Source organism: Piliocolobus tephrosceles, chromosome 17 (genome assembly GCF_002776525.5).
Source record: "Piliocolobus tephrosceles isolate RC106 chromosome 17, ASM277652v3, whole genome shotgun sequence".
In the NCBI taxonomy this organism is placed as follows: Eukaryota; Metazoa; Chordata; class Mammalia; order Primates; family Cercopithecidae; genus Piliocolobus; species Piliocolobus tephrosceles.
The window spans coordinates 18,706,277-18,720,787 of record NC_045450.1 but is presented as its reverse complement, the minus strand read 5'-3'; the positions used below and the strand labels follow the sequence as shown (position 1 = coordinate 18,720,787).

The following is a 14,511-nucleotide window of genomic DNA, read 5'->3' as shown; positions in this document are numbered from 1 at the left end:
ATCTCATCTTGAATTGTAGTTCCCATAATCCCCATGTGTCATGGGAGGGACCCAGCGGGAGGTAATTGAATCATGGGGGCAGGTCTTTCCCATGCTGTTCTCATTATAGTGAATCAGTCTCATAAGATCTGATGGTTTTATAAAGGGCAGTTTCCCTGCACACGCCCTTTTGCCTGCCACCAGGTGAGACATGCCTTTGCTCCTCCATCACCTTCCACCATGATTGTGAGGCCTCCCCAGCCATGTGGAGCTTTGAGTCTGTTAAACCTCTTTTTCTTTATAAATTACTCAGCCTTGGGTATTTCTTCATAGCAGTATGAAAAATGGACAAATACGGGTACCATGACATTTGTCAGTGAGAAGCCATGGGTAGTGCACTGACAATTTAGTGCCAGGGAAGCCACTGGTTTTTTAGTGTGGGGCTAGTGCCAGGGAAGCCACTGGTTTTCATTAGACAAAGTGAACTGGGCCCTTGAGAGCCTGACATAGCTCCCTGGACCTCCTGGAGCCATTCTCTCCAAGGCTGGAGACCCAGTGAGCTCTCCTGGGAGATGAGGTTCCTCTGTGACAATGTCCAACCTGGCAGCGGATGACACCAGTTTAACCATTGGTTGATAATATGGCCTGCGGGGCCAGATGGACTGGATTGGATTCTGTCTTTGCCAACCATCTAACCCCAGGGCGGTACTCCCTGTTTTACAGATGGAGACACAATGTCTCCATCTGTAAAATAGGGAGAATAATAGTATCTGGCTTCAAGGGTAACTGGAAGGATTAAATGAGTTAAAGAGTTGAAAACACTTAGAATAGCTCCTGGCACACAGGAAGCACTATGTACTCAGCTATTATTACTATCATCCACGGGTGTTTGAACTTTTTGGAGGGAAGGAATGCACCTGCCACTCAGCATCCTCCTTCATTTTCACTCTGTGCTTCCTGTGGTATCATCACCCAAAGTGAAACTGACCATCACAGTCAGGGTCTTCTGTAAAACAAGTGGGAAAGGAAATATAACCGTAACTGCAATGTTAACCAGTTCATACTAAGGACTTTCCACATGCCAGACCCTGCGTGAAGCACTTTACATGTAACATGTGTTAGACTTTCACAGCAACTCCATTAGGCGTGTGCGATGAAAAAGATCTCCATTTTAGGCCGGGCGCGGTGGCTCAAGCCTGTAATCCCAGCACTTTGGGAGGCCGAGACGGGCGGATCACGAGGTCAGGAGATCGAGACCATCCTGGCTAACACGGTGAAACCCCGTCTCTACTAAAAAATACAAAAATCTAACCGGGCGAGGTGGCGGGCGCCTGTAGTCCCAGCTACTCGGGAGCCTGAGGCAGGAGAATGGCGTGAACCCGGGAGGCGGAGCTTGCAGTGAGCTGAGATCCGGCCACTGCACTCCAGCCTGGGTGACAGAGCGAGACTCCGTCTCAAAAAAAAAAAAAAAAAATCTCCATTTTACAGATACTGAGGACATGTGGCTCACAAAAGTGAACCTGCCCACGTTTACGAAAGGCTCTCGGCGTCAGTTCCAAGGGCTGCCACCAGGTGACAGTGCCCATCCACTTTCCAATTGAGCAGTCTGGCGGGAACACACTAGGAAAGGGTCGTCCCGCAAACGTTTAATGAGCGCCTACTGTGTGCCTGGAACTGTTCTAGGCTCTGAGGATCCACGCAAATAAACCACGGGTGGGGGAAAAACTATCATTATGGTTCTTCCCTTCCATTTTCCCTTGAATATAATAAAAGGTATCCCAGAGATGCCTGCCCAAGGGGGAGGTGGCCTAACCGGACCGGAACTGGGAGGCTGGCAGGGAGGGATGGGAGTATCTGGAAGGGCCATGGTTCCCAAAGATCAGGGGCTGCAACTATTTCCAGAAGGGAGTGTTCTTCTGCATCTCACCTTCCTGCAGCCCCCGGGAGAGGGGAGCAGGGGTCCGTCCTCTCCCTTTGGTATCTTATGTGGCTGGGATGGTTGCGGCGACGGGGGCGGGGACGGGGTGGGGGCCTGCGGAGGGGAAAAGGAAATCTCACCCTGAGAATCTGGAGTGCGGGGAAGGGATGCTGCTCAAAGGTCTGTTTCTGGCTTTGGCAGGGGGGTCACACCTGAGACTGCTTGGGTTTGCTGGTCTGAAGGTCACCCAGGGAACCAGCCCTATGTGGGGTGCCGGAGCACAGCTCCCAGGCCTGATCGAAGCAATGCCGACTTCGGAGAGGCCTGTGAACTAGGACGGGTGAGGGGGACTCAGTGCCGAGGCGGAAGGCTGCCCCGGACCCCTCCTTCAAGCAGGTCCCACGGCCGCCCAGCGGACACGCGTCCGGGCTGTGCCCTGAGCGTCTGCGGAGCGCACAGCCAGTGGCCCGAGCCACTGAGTATGTGAGCCCTGAAGGGCGGTGGACGTGTGCGTACGTGGGTGATGTGTGCGGTAGGGGTGGTGACCATCCTGCGTAGGGACCCACGTGAGGGGTGCACCGTGTGGACGTGTGTGTTTGGAGGGGCGAAGGACGCGGGTGTTAGACTCAGTGTGCGTAAAGGGACAAGGACACCTGGGAGGTGGGCAGTGAGGAGAGAGAAGAGTGTGTCCAGGAGGAACCTGCCTAGAGGAGGCCTAGCGGTGTGTGTGCCCCTAGGTGCATACCGGGGTGTTGGCGACTTCGAAGCGCACCCGGCGGGATCGATCCTCTGCGTCCTGGACCTGGTGCTGGTGTGTTTCGGGGAAGTTACTGCTTGTGAACCCACCTTGGAGTGTGGCCTGGGGGCAGGAAGGCTCCTGCGCTGGGACCCCTCGGTACCCCTCGGTCGCGATACCCTTCGGTAAGTGTATTGGCTAGGGGACTGGTGTTCCCGCAAATGGATGTACCCTGGGGAGCTGCCCGGCTCGTCTGGATTGTTTCTGGGCGCACTGTGGTTGTGGGGGGAATGTCCCCGAATTGGGGACACTGGAGGTGGGGGGGGGGGGGATCGTCTCAGCGATCCGGGCCTGAAGCCACGAGCTTGGGCTCCGAGGGTGCATGCAGACGGCGCCTAGCCCGGCGCGGAACCACGATTGGGACTGGGGGTGGGGCTCGGAGGCCCGGGGGCGGGGCCGGGCGAGGGGCGGGGGCGGGGCCGCGGCCGCTGCAGCAGCGCGGGCCGGGCCAGGGGGCGCCTCGCGCGGCAGAGACTCTGGCAGGCGCTGCAGTGAAGCTGGACCCGCAGGCGGGCGTGCGTGGAGCGGGGGCCGCGGCCGCGCTGCAGAGATGTGACTCGGGCCGAGGGCCAGCTGGAGCGTTGGCGCTGCGGGGCCGCGGGGGTAGGTGAGTGCGAGCTGCGCCGATGCGGTGGAGGACGCTGTGGGGACCCCAGAAACTTTTCCCGCCGTGGATCTGGGGGGATTGGGGGGTCTGCTTCTTGTGTTTTTCTAAGCGGCCCCCCAACCCCAGCCAGGGAGTTCATTGGGAGATGTGGGATCTGGGCGAGGGGAACCACGGTGCGTCGGGAGCGGAGCCGTAGAGGGCTGGGCGGGAGAGGGGAGGGCCTGGGGACCTTTACGGGGAGAGGGGGACTGTGCCCGGATCAGGTAGAGATCCAAGTCTCCCAGGAGGGTCTGGGGGCGACCACAGGTGAAGGGCAGCTGGGGAGCGTAAAGGAACCCAGCCATGTCCTAGTGACTCGCGGTGTGTGAGGAGCTGCGGGCTGGTCCTGGGACCGCGTGGGGGGGCTGACTGTGGACTGGGCAGACGCAGCCGGGGGCACAAGGGCTGGACTTTGTGGGTGAACAGCAGCACCTGTCGCGGGGGCTGGGGGTCAAGCCCTTAGCCGGCTTGAGTGCGCATTACTCAGCAAGGGGAGGGGGGGACATGGCGGGGGAAGAGGGCAGAGCTGAGACCTGGGCTGGGGACGAATGACCGGGAGGGGTGGGAAGGAGGGGGCGGCTGCATACAATGGCGCGGCGGGGGGAGTGGCGTTTCCCTTCCAGACTGGGGGCACTTGGGCCTCTGGGAGAAGCGGCTAGGCTGGGGATAAGGACTAGACCTCTGCTCTGTCCCCTCTCCTTGGGGGACACAGGATTCCAGCCCCACGAGGACCCCACACATCCCGGGGTCCCTAGGGCTTGGGCCGGAAAGGGAGGGCGCTGGAGGAGCCCGCACCCGCCTTGGCACCAGGCAGCAGGTTAAACAGCCTGGGAGGGGGCCAACCACCTTGCCCTAGGAGTCTCCCCCGTGCAGCGGGTTCACTCCTCAGTCCTTGCTCTGTCACACTCAGGCCTAGCCAGTTCCCCCTTTCCGTCCCCCGTTCGCTAAGGGGGCGGCTCCTTGGAGCGCGGACAAAGGCCCCTGGAGTGTGGCGGGCAGCGGCGTCCCCGCCTGGGGCCCCAGCCCACGCGCCACATTGGCCGCCCAACTGCACCAGGCCGGGGGGCACCTGAACGGAGCCCAGAAAGCCCTGGGGGTCCCGCAAAGACAAGAGAAGTGGGGGAGGGATCTGGCACAAAAACCCCGGCACTTCAGCCAAGGAACCTTCTTAATTCAGAAGTTTCTTCGGTGGGGACTCGAGGCTTGCGGAGGATCCAGGCTTTGAGTTAAACTGCATGCAAATGACATGTAAATAGAATGCAAATTGGCATCTGTCGTTTGGAAGCCCTCCCGGCCAGTTTGGTATCTAAGACTGTGGAGTGAACAGCTTCCTATCTGCTCCCTGCTCTAAGCCTGGAAAGGGGTCAGCTGAGTTGGGAAGGGAAGGAGATTCCAGGGGGAAGGAGCCGCCATTTGGGGCACAGGCAGCAAGACAGGCAGTTTTGTTAGAAAGATAAACTCAGAATCTTTATTGGATTAATATGTTATTTCAAGAAACATGCCAGGGACAGAACTGGGTGCCTTGTATAAAACGGACAAGACCCCTCCTCTCCCGGGGCTGGGGAGGTGAGTGGGCAAACATTAAACAAACCCATAGCAAATGGATATGAAATCCGATTGGGATAAGGACGGCCAGGAAAATAAGATGGGGTGATGTAAAAGAAGGTGACGGGGTGTATGTACCTGAGAAGACTGTTCGCGGAGTGACATTTGAGTGGAGCCCAGCTAAAAGAGGGGCGCGCCGCTGGGGAGGTCTAGCGGGAAGACTGAACCAGGAGGAAGGCACTGTGCGTGCAAAAGGTTGGAGGTGGGAATGAGCTTAGAGGAACTGAACAAAGGCCATTGTGGCTGGAGCTGTAGGCAGATTTGGGGGTGGGGATAGGGGAATGGTGGGGACCAGCCAGATCACGATCTCTTGGGCCATGGAAAGGAGTTTAGGGTTTATTTCGTTTGGACCAGTGAACCCTCTTAGGGTTTTGAGCGGGAGGCCATGGGATCTCATTTGTAGAAGCTCCCCTGAGGTTGACAAGATGGAAAATAGTCCCCCTTTCCATTCTGCCCATGGGGAGAGAGAGACGCTGGGAGCCTCCAAGGGGCTCTGTCCAGCCTTGGGGGACGGCTTTGAGCCTAGCCAGCCACTGCAAGCCAACCGGAGGAGCAGCTCAGGTTTTAAAATCCACTCCCTACTTTGAAACAGTTTTTATCCACCCTAACTGAGCCGCCCGGAGCCCACGGCCCCATAAGCACTTTCTCCCAGAGCTTCCTGGGGGTTCCGAGTTAGTCACATTTTCTTCTCGGAATTACAGCCTGAGAGGAACCAACCACCGTGGATCGGGCAGCCAAGGATGCAATTTGCATTTAAATGATTGCTTTTATTTACAGGACTGGAGCTGCTTTGCATATTCATGGATCACAGAGCTTGTGTTCTTGCAACCCTGTTTACTAACCTATGAGGATTTTCTAATTTGAGAGCCCTCAAATGGGCCAGTGGTCTAGTCAGCATTGGGAAATGAAGATTAGGAGAACCTGTAACTTGGAAAAGATATCAGAGGGTGAGAATTGCGGTCTGGGAAAGAGCTTAAAGTCAGGAAACCTTGTAACAGTTTAATCCTGCAGAGCAGGAAATGGATCAGAGGCTCCAGCAGGAGTGAGCTGGGACAGACTGTGATGCTGGGGTGCATGGGGAGACTGGCTCTGCAGCCCTGTCCTGGGCCTCTGTCATATGTGGGGGCTTCAGAACAGGGCTGCAGCAGAAACGCCTTGAGGTCAGGAGCTGGGAGAAATGGGTTCTAGTCCCAGGCCAGCCTGTATATTCCAGTGAGCCTCTGGCCAATTTTTCTGATGTCTCTGCCTTCATTTTCCCTACAGGAAAATGAGAATCATGATTGTCTTTTCTTTTTTGAGACAGTTTAACTCTGTCACCCAGGCTGGAGTGCAGTGGCGCAATCTCAGCTCACTGCTAACTCCGCCTCCCCATTTCAAGAGATTCTCCTGCCTCAACCTCCCGAGTATCTGGGATTACAGGTGTGCACCAGAGACAGGGTTTCACCATGTTGGCCAGGCTGGTTTCAAACTCCTGTCCTCAAGTGATCCGCCCACCCCAGCCTCCCAAAGTGCTAGGATTACAGGCATGAGCCACCGCAGCTGGCCATGATTGAATTTTTAACAAGCAATTCACTAAAAAGCTGTTGCTTCCTCTGTGTCAGGCACCAAACCTGACTTTTCTTTTCTTATTTTATGTATAATAGAGACAGTCTTGCTATGTTGCCCAGGCTGGTCTTGAACTCCCTTCCTCAAGCAATCTCCTGCCTCCTATAGAGCTGGGATTATAGGTGTGAGCCATCATGCCCGGCCCAGACTGAGTATTTTTCACATACTTCTCACACCAGCCTTGTAAAGCAGCGCTATCATTATTCCCATTTTACAGATGAAGAGACTGAGGTTCACAGAGGTTAAGTAATGCCCAGTGTCACATAGTTCTGACTCCCCTCTTCTGGCCTCCCTCCCACTGAGACCTTTCAGCCTGGTGGGAGCGTGAACTGTGTACCCGTATTCATGTGGGTACTGGGCACTGAACTGTTACATATGCACAGGGCTTGGAAATCCATTCCCACCCCACCTACTCATTTTGTCTTTCCCTTCTGTGTTCCAGTGCCTACCGCCATCTTTAGAGAAGGTAGGTTAAGATGCCACTGACCTGCTAAGACACTGGGAGGGGACGTGGCTGGGGTCAGGGGGATCCAGGGTGCAGCCATGCTGGTAGCAGCTGGGGCAAGGCCAGTAAGAATGTTCTAGAACGGTTTTGTACATTTCATGTCTCCTTTCCCATGGGTGAAAGGGAAGATGGGGATGCTGGTTCCCAAGAGAATGGCTGGTGTCTGCTCTGACTCTGCAAGAGAGACGCCTGGTTTCAGGGCACCCCAAGGTCCTCTGGCCTGGGTTCTACCTCCACAGCGAGGCTCTCACTTAGAGCACCTGCTGCAGGTGGCAGAAGAGTGTGGGAGTCCCCAGGGCCAACCACTCCAAGAGCATCTCCCCTTCACACCACCTCAGGGACCTCTTTGGTTGGTGTGATGGGGGAGGCTAGAAGCCAGCAATGGACAAAAACCTAAACCAGTAACCTCATGACAACACACTCTTTTTTTTTATTTTATTTTATTTATAACAGAGACAGAGTCTTGCTATGTTGCCCAGGCTGGTCTCGAACTCCTGCCTCAAGCAGTCTCCCACCTCAGCCTCCCAGAGTGCTGGGATTACGGGCATGAGCTTGGAAGCCAGCAGTGGACAAATACCTAGGCGAGCCACCTTGTTACAACACCATCTCCATGGCAACTGCCCCTTCTAGAAAAATGAAAGCGCTCACCACCGCAGACAAGAGAGCGTTTGCCAATCTTTTTTCTCTACGTATTGTATTTGATTATTATTATATTTTGAGCTGTCTTTATGCTGTCACCTAGGCTGGAATGAAGTGGCTCAGTCATGGCTCACTGCAGCTCAAACTCTTAGGTTCAAGTGATCCTCCCACCTTAGCCTCCTGAGTAGCTGGGATTACAGGCACACACCACCACACCTGGCTAGTTTTTGAATTTTTATAGAGACAGGGTTTCACTGTGTTGCCCAGGCTGGTCTCCAACTCCTGGACTCAAGTGATTTGCCTGCCTTGGGCCTCCCAAAGTGCTGGGATTACAGGTGTGAGCCACCGTGCTTGGCCTTTTTAATGTATTTAATAGACACCTTATATAAACTGCTTACCCCGTTAACTGCTGTCCTAAACCCTAATTATTTTAACCATCACCGCAACCCCATGGGGTAGACACTGTTATCACCTTTGTTTTGCAGATGAGGCACCTTATGGCAGCTGCCCAGAGTCACAAGATGCTAGCAGGTGGTGTGGGGACATTATCGGAAACTGGAAGATCTGATTCCTAAGTTCACACCTAGGTACGGCCTTGGCATAGCCTCCAGGCAGGCCTTGTTTTCCTTCTCATGCAAGGAATCCTGCCTGCCTGTGTTCTGGCCTCTGCAGGCCCCAGCACGTGGAGGGAGACAGTGTGCTGTTCCTCCACCTGCTAGCTGCTTCTGGCCCCTCTGCAGAGCGTGTGCATGCGCACACGCACGCGCACGCATTTGTGTGTGTGTGACAGAGAGATGCAGTATATTTAAGAGCATCTGAGTGAGTCACATTTCTAGGAGCCTGGCTGGCAGAAAAGGTAATTAGTATGTGAGCTGAGTCTTGTGCATTCGTTCACATTTATTCATTACTCCTTTTGAGAAGCGCGCACGCTTGCATCCCACGGGTTTGTTGCCATATATTCATCCTGTCCCAATCAGTCCTGCCTCAAGGCTGACTCAAAACCTCTAATCTGGTATTGTTCCTTTTGGGGCTCCTGGAGAGCTGCCCAGCTCTCAGGGTGAGAGGCACCAGGTGGCTAATTTAGCAGGATGGGGGCTTACCTGCCAGGGGGCACAGTGGATTGTGGGCATTGCCTGCCTTGTCTTGGGCTGGGGTGGGGTGATGAAGGAGGTAGTGCTCTGAGTTCCGGCTCTCGCTGCTGTACGTGTCCTTGTGTATCCAACCTCAGTACACCCCAGCATCGCCTACAGTGCTTGTGGAAGCACTGGTGGCTGGACCCACTCCCCGAGAATCTGCATTTCTAAAGAGCTCCGGGGCCATGTTGCTGCTCTTGCCAGCCCAAGAACCAAACTTCGACGTAAACCTCTCAGACCCGCAGTTTTCTTCCTTATAAATGGGAATGAGAACACACAGCCTTTTGGGGTGGTATGAGGTTTGGAGACCACATTTATCCATTCATTCGGCAACTGGATTGTGAGCACTGCCCGTGTGCCAGGCACTGGGGAATTGGTGCAGAACAAGATGACAAGGTCCTGGGCATGAGGTAGGGGTTAGGGGAGGAGGGGAATGGTGAGGAACAGACCAAAAGAGTACAACAAATAAAATAATCTGGCCCAGTGTGGTGGCTCTCGCCTGTAATCCCAGCACTTTGGGAGGCCAAGGCAGGCAGATCACTTGAGGTCAGGAGTTCGAGACCAGCCTGGCCAATATGGCAAAACCCCCGTCTCTGCTAAAATACAAAAATTAGCCAGGCGCCTGTGATCCCAGCTACCTGGGAGGCTGAGGCAGGAGAATCACTTGAGCCCAGGAGGCAGAGATTGCAGCGAGCCGAGATCATGCCACTGCACTCCATCCTGGGCAACAGAGCGAGACTCTGGCTCAAAAAAATAAAATCAAATAATTGAAAATTGAGATACACGCTACAAAGACAACAATCAAAAGTATTGACAAGGACAGGGAGAATCTACTTTGGGTTTGTTCGTTTGTTTGTTTTTATGATGGAGTCTCTGTTGCCCAGGCTAGAGTGCAGTGGTGTGATCTCAGCTTATTGCAACCTCCGCCTCCTGGGTTCAAGTCATTCTCCTGCCTCAGCCTCCCAAGTAGCTGGGATCACAGGCACGTGCCACCACGCCTGGCTCATTTTTGTATTTTTAGTAGAAAAGGGGTTTCACCATGTTGGCTAGACTGGTCTCGAACTTCTGTCCTTAAATGATTTGCCTGCCTCGGCCTCCCAGAGTGCTGGGATTACAGGTGTGAGCCACTGTCCCAGGCCAGGGAGAATCTACTTTGATTGACTTGCCAGTCAAAGGCTCAGCAAGTGGCACTTCTAGGACTCTAGTGTGTAGTAAAAGCCCAGGAGCAATAGTACAATTGTTTGCGTCTGGCCTCACCCCTTTGTAGCTGCGTGACCTTGGACAAGCCTGCTGTCCTCCCTGTTTTATCTCCTGTAAAATGGAGATAGTAATAGTACTTACCTTATAGAATTATAATGTAGGTCATTAGGTAATAATATACGTGAAGTACACAGAGTGCCTAGAACATAGCACTGTAAGGGTTAACCAGTTGTTACTGTTGTCACTTTGGCTGCAATAGGAAACTCTGGGGGGCATTTCTGAATCCCCCAGAAATCCTAGATGAGCTGCCTCAGCGTCAGTCTGTGAGACAGTGTGCCACACCCCTCCCCCAAACAGCCTGGACATTGTCCTATGGAGTGCGGTGGCTGTCACCTCATGGGCAGCCTTGGCAATGATAATGACCCACTTGAGACAAGCGGTGCCATTAGTTGCATCTAGGTGCTTAGACGTTGGGTAGGGAGGACTTCCTGGAAGAAGGGGGCCATAAGATGTGGGAGGAATATTAAACTTCTTTGTTGTCAAGTGACAGAAACCCAGCTCAAAGTGGCTTAATCCAAAAAAAAAAAAAAAAAAAAAAAGCAGGGGCTAGGGGGAGTTAAGTGGCTGCTGGAACTGCATAGACCAGACTGGCTTCAGGCATGGATGAATCCAGCCATTCAGTGTATTAGGACTGTAGTCCATCCCATAGCTGTTTCCTCAGAACAGCTTTACTCTCAGACAAGTTCTCGCCCTGTGATGGCAAATGTGCTCTCCAGCTTCAGGCCTCTGTCCTCATAGTTTTTCAACCCCAGCAGAAAGAGAAGACCTCCTTCCAGTGAGTGCTAGAACAATCCTAGGGTGGATTCTCATGGGCCTGGCTCAGGCCACATGCCTTTCCATGAACCACTCACTGTGGCTTAGGGTAGCATAAATGCTGTGATTGGCCAGGCCTGGGACAGATGCCCATGCTGGGAGCTCGGACACAAGGTAGCTCTCCAAGGGAAAATCAGGTGCTCTTTCCAGAAATGGGAGAAACGGATGCTGAGCAGCAAAAACAACAGCTGTCCCGGAAGAGCAGAGAGTTCCACCCTCAGGGATGAAAACAGAAAGCAAGAGTGTATCCATTTCCCACCTCAGAGAGGAGTCAGGAGCTGAAAACCTGGACCAGGGCCATAGAACTCTGCACCATTTCAGAAGCTTGGTCGCTATCTTGGTGTTGGCGTCCTCCGCATAGGTTTTCTGTTGTGGTTGCACGACTGAGCAGGAATGGGGAGGAGCTGGAGCAACAAAAGTCCCAATTTGCAGCCAGGTCTGGAAAAGAGAGAACCACCTCCAAGAGTGAATGGAAACAGCTTAAGAAGGCCAAGTTCTTGCAAAGAGACCCAGGGTGCAGGCTTGCTGCTGAGGGGCCTCGCTGGTTTCGTGGCATCTTCCCCATCCATTCTGTCTTTACGTGCCTAAACCAGGCTGGCTCCACCTGGGCACAGTTGACCTGTAGGGCTGGATAATCCTTTCTGGTGGGAGCTGTCCCACCAGATGTAGGATGTTTAGCAGCATTTCTGGCCTCCACCCCGATACCAATTGCATCTCCTTCCCTAGTTGTGACAACTGAAAATGTCTCTAGACATTGCCAAATGGTCCCTGGGGGTAAAAATTGCACCTGGTTGGGAGCCACTGGCCTACAGGGGGAGGAGGGGTTGGGGAATCGGTGGTAGTCAGGACTGCAAAGCACATTCCTGCCTGTCATCCTCCCAGCCACCCTGGGGCTGGATGGGATTAGAGAGGCTGCTTGGGACATTGCTTGCTGAAACTTGCTGAGAAGTCTCTTAACTGAGCTGGCCATTGATGGGGTGTCTCAGGGGAATCCACTCCAGGGCCCCTCCACCGGTTAAGGGACTGTTAGCATTTTGCTCTGACGCCTCCAGTTCTTACATTTTGATCCTTCGTGTGCTTTTAGGACCTCATGACAAGCAATTGTGTTAGGATGTTTATCCAAAGAGTGGTAGGTTGAAATGTGCCCAGTGGGTATGCAACATAGGGTACATCAACCAGCAATTTTATTTGATATTTATTTATTTATGTATTTATTTATTGAGACAGAGTCTCGCTCTGTTGCCCAGGCTGGAGTGCAGTGACAAGATCTCGGCGCACTGAAACCTCCACCTCCCAGGTTCAAGCGATTCTTCTGCCTCAGCATCCCAAGTAGCTGGGACTACAGGCACATGGCACCACGCCCAGCTAATTTTTTTATTTTTAGTAGAGAAGGGGTTTCACCATGTTGGCCAGGCTGGTCTCAAACTGCTGTCCTCAAGTGATCCTCTTGCCTCAGCCTCCCAAAGCGCTGGGATTACAGGCATGAGTCACTGCGCCCAGCCTCAATGAGCAATTTTAAAATGTCTGGAGATAAACACTTGAATGTGTTTGGTTTTCTTTTAAGTACGTTGATTCAAAAGTGAAGTAAATAACTGCCCAGGTGGTGTGTGGACAAAGCACAAGTAGCTGCGGTGGCACGCCAGCAACTGATGTGGCAGGACCACGAATAAGTGCTGGATTGCAGGCCGACCGTCAGTGCCTGGGGTGCATCCTCACCCCTGAGCGTACCTGAGCAGGATGCTGAGGCGGGATGCTGGCCAGATGCCTTCTATTCCGAGCCTGCCTCCTCTCATCAGTAGGCAAAGGACATGAGCCCGACAGCCCCAGGCACCTTTTCCTTCAGTAACATCAATAATTTATGCCACTGGAAAGCCTCACAGCCAGGGCAGGATCTGAGACGCTCACAGGATCTCTGTAACAGTGAGGTGGTCGATACCGCATTTACTTAGGGAAGCCCCAGGGACATACTGGAGCCCGGGGAGAGCAGCTGGTCACAACCCCACACGTGGTCACAACCCCCTGAGCTGGGGCAGTAAGTCTGGCTTGAGATGCTGGGAAACGAGCGCCCAGCCAGCTGTGCAGGCTGTGGCTTTCCTAAAGACCAGGCTCCCTTCAAAAGCAAGGGGCTGTTAGAGGAAAAAAAAAAAAAAAAAAGCAAGGAGCTGGTAGCTGTGAGGTAGAGGACAGTCCTTGCTGTTTCTCATTCATTCAGTATTTACTAAACATCTACTTCATGCCAGGCGCTGTGTGTTGAGCTTCAGTCTGCACCCGTGGTTCTCATCCAGGCGATTTTGCTTCCCCAGGGGACATCTGGCACTGTCTAGAGACATTTTGGGTTGTCACAGTTGGTGGAGGGGACGTGCTACTGGTATCCAGTGGGTACAACCCGGGGATGCTGGTAAACATCCTACAACGCACAGTCCCCCATGACAGAGAACGACCCAGCCCAAATGTCAGTCGTGCCAAGACGGAAGGATTCTTGTCTGCTGGTGAACAAGAGAGACCACGTCCCTGCCCTGCCACATCTTGCAATGGGGGAAGCGAGGATGGGAGGACAGGAGGAAGGGAAGGCAGAAACAAAGTAAACAGTCAAAAAATGACAGACGCTATTAGACCAGAGGCTGTGGTGGGGAAGACTGGGGTGTGACCTTGGCCAAGGTCTGAGTTGATGGCATCAGAGCTGAGCTCGTCACAGGCAGGAGGAGTGGCCAGGAAGAGGGAGCAGAGGGGCAAGAGGAGACTTGGGTTAGGCCCATCACTGAGGCTGCTGTGTGGAGTCCAGCTCATATATGGGCAAGAGAGAGGGCAGCAGAGAGAATCCTGCAGGTTTCTCAGGGAGAGACGCACTCCGGGGAATCCTCCAGAGATGTTCTAGAGAGCGAGCGTGGGAGGTGAGGGAGAGACGCAGCCTGGAACCAAGGAAGACAGCTGCTTTTGTGTTTACTACATTTGAAATGCTGGGATCCCGGCACTCTGAGAGGCCGAGACGGGTGGATCACTTGAGATCAGGAATTCGAGACCAGCCTGGCCAACATGGTGAAACCTTGTCTCTACTAGAAATACAAAAAAAATTAGCCAGGCGTGGTGGTGCACGCCTGTAATCCCAGCTACTCAGGAGGCTGAGGCAGGAGAATCGTTTGAACTCCTGGGAGGCGGAGGCTGCAGTGAGCCGAGATTGCACCATTGCACTCCAACCTGGGCGACAGAGAGACTCCATCTCAAAAAAAAAAAAAGAAAAAAAAAGGAAAGAAAGAAGAAAGTGAAGAAATGCTGGGAGCCCTCGGAGTGAGGTCACATCCAGGAGTTGAGTTGTGTGACCTTGTGCAAAGGTTGTCACCTCCTGGAGACTCTGTATTGTCACCTGTAAGATGGAGGTCCTAAAAGGAGCTATCTCACAGGGTATTGTGAGGACTGGACGTGTCCAATTCCTGTCCTGAAGTTAGTTGGTAGTAAATGTTAGCTGTTAGCCTCGAGAGGCTGAGACCGGGTAATTCATGCCACTCATCCTCCTAGTGGAGCACTTGACCTGTGGCTGTCTCTTTAAAGTTTCATTTTTTTTCCCCTTACTTTTCTTTCTTTCTTTCTTTCTTTCTTTTTTTTTTTTTTTTTTTT

General features: G+C 53.4%; 1 protein-coding gene across 1 annotated transcript in view; it reads left to right on the top strand.

Annotated features, from left to right (window-relative positions):
* Window positions 1-3,115: 3,115 nt before the first annotated feature.
* Window positions 3,116-14,511, top strand: part of GPRC5B (G protein-coupled receptor class C group 5 member B) — a 27,848-nt gene continuing 16,452 nt past the window's right edge. Inside the window, exon 1 of the mRNA XM_023225012.3 lies at window positions 3,116-3,300. The gene's annotated coding sequence lies outside the window, so the exon portion shown is untranslated. The remainder of the gene's footprint in view (window positions 3,301-14,511) is intronic.